Raw genomic sequence first — 2,212 nt, 5'->3', positions numbered from 1 at the left:
TCAGTGTACTTGAGAACTAGGACATGTTATGATCTGTGATCATTCCACTATGGTGCGGAATTTCCATTCAACAAGGAGGTTCAGAAATCGGCGTCTTTGCTTGGTTGTCATCGTTTGGCTCGTGAACAAGACCGACTGCCCCTGTCCTATACCGTAATCTGTGACGAAAATGGTGTCTTTACATTAACGTAAGGAAAATAAAGCAGTGGTTGAGCCCAAACATAGCAGCAACTAACCGTACAAAGACTCGCGTGCATCCACAAAGGATAATGTTATACATCTGGTGGAACGGCAACGGTATGGTGTTTTATGAATTGATGACTAACTGAAAACCTCAGCTGCAGACAGGTGTTGTTGATTTACCTCGATGTGGACAGCTGAAAATGTGTGCCCCGGCCGGGACTCGAACCCGGGATCTCCTGCTTACATGGCAGACGCTCTATCCATCAGAGCCACCGAGGACACAGATGAATAGCGCGACTGCAGGGACTTATCCCTTGCACGCTTCCCGTGAGACTCACATTCCCAACTGTCCACAATTCTACATATGCAATGTACCTTATAGACATTTGCCCATTCACTCATTACTCGCGCACGTTTTGGCGATTCCCGTAAGAGTTTGGGCAACTTGTGCGCATTCGCACAGACGAAGGTCAATGGCTGGGTAGCCTTTAACTATATGTATGAAGACAGTAACTGTTCTCGAATGAACAGAATACTGTAGATGACCGTGCAGCTTTTCCCTGGAATAAATGATGACTAACTGAAAACCTCAGCTGCCGACAGGTGCTGTTCATTTACCTCGATGTGGACAGCTGAAAATGTATGCCCCGACCGGGAAATGTCTATGAGGTACATTGCATATGTAGAATTGTGGAGTTGGGAATGTGAGTCCCACGGGAAGCGTGCAAGGGATAAGTCCCTGCAGTCGCGCTATTAATCTGTGTCCTCGGTGGCTCAGATGGATAGAGCGTCTGCCATCTAAGCAGGAGATCCCGGGTTCGAGTCCCGGTCGGGGCACACATTTTCAGCTGCCCACATCGAGGTAAATCAACAACACATGTCGGCAGGTGAGGTTTTCAGTTAGTCATCATTTATTCCAGGGAAAATCTGCACGGTCATCAACAGTATTCTGTTCTTTCGAGAACAGTTACTGTCTTAGCATATATAGTTTTATGAATTGTTCCCTGAGGTGTAACCATCACTGCTGACATTTTTTGTCAGCAACTGAGACATCTTGCAGACGCAATCAAAGAACAACGACCAGGAAGATTGTGTGAAGTGATGCTACTCCACGGTAACGAGCTCCCCCGTTCTGGTAGTTTGACAAAAACTCTATGCGTACCTTAGTCATCTGGTCTTGTGTCCTAAGATTTTCACCTTTTCCGCTCGCTCTCTATAGGTCAACCTTCACGGAACTTCCTTTCCGCATGAAAATGTGCTCCGAATATAGTTCGATTAGTTCTTCGCCTCAAAACCACGTGATTCCACGGTCGCGAAATCGAAAAGTTGCCCCTGCTTTGGCAGTCAGTTGTAAATAGTGAAAGAGAGTATATTGTTGATGACTAAAGCCTCATTTAGTATAACTGTTGTAAGATAACATGGCCTATTATTTGAACAAACTGGACGTACCGTATTAATCACGCTGCAGCGAGCAGGGAAGTCACTGCTATAAGATAGCTTAAACGATACTACGAGTACTTGCTGCCTGTAGACTGTTACGTAACATAACGTGTCTGGAAATCTCCAGTGCCTGCAAGTTTTAAAGTGCCTATGTCTCCGGATGCTACAGGAACAGCGAGTCAAATTAATAAATGAGAGGGTAACAGCGTTTAACAAATATCCTGAGATCTTTGTCACTAGAGAATCAAGAAAGTTTTGGCTAATGATAATATAAAGTTGCAGTTCTCTGGGCTGGTATCAAGCTGCTCTGCCAAATAAGGCTTGCAACATTATTGTTACACGTCATTTATCCCCTCCCCTCGGGCTCCCCGGAGTAGGGACTGCTGGGTCAACAGGTTTTGGCGTTTTCGCTCTCTTTCTAACCCTTGTGAGTCTATTGACGTGGCTGCTCTCTGGGCTGGTATCAAGCGGGATTTATACACTAGTACCTGCCTGTTGGTTACAAGGGTCTACGGTGACATCCTACTACAACGTGACTGATTTTATAGCAACAGGCCTGCAGTATATGATAGAGGAGTAAAAACGATAC

The 2,212-nt window shown here is 45.5% G+C and overlaps 2 non-coding genes across 2 annotated transcripts; one reads left to right on the top strand and one right to left on the bottom strand.

The window, feature by feature from the left end:
- Window positions 1-388: 388 nt before the first annotated feature.
- Trnat-ugu (transfer RNA threonine (anticodon UGU)) lies at window positions 389-462 on the bottom strand. Its single transcript has one exon. It is a non-coding gene; the product is annotated as a tRNA-Thr (tRNA).
- Window positions 463-946: 484 nt separating this feature from the next.
- On the top strand, window positions 947-1,020 carry Trnar-ucu (transfer RNA arginine (anticodon UCU)). Its single transcript has one exon. It is a non-coding gene; the product is annotated as a tRNA-Arg (tRNA).
- Window positions 1,021-2,212: the final 1,192 nt, after the last annotated feature.

The sequence above is a fragment of the Schistocerca cancellata genome, chromosome 8, assembly GCF_023864275.1.
Source record: "Schistocerca cancellata isolate TAMUIC-IGC-003103 chromosome 8, iqSchCanc2.1, whole genome shotgun sequence".
Taxonomy (NCBI): domain Eukaryota; kingdom Metazoa; phylum Arthropoda; class Insecta; order Orthoptera; family Acrididae; genus Schistocerca; species Schistocerca cancellata.
This window is presented reverse-complemented; position numbering and strand designations above follow the sequence as displayed.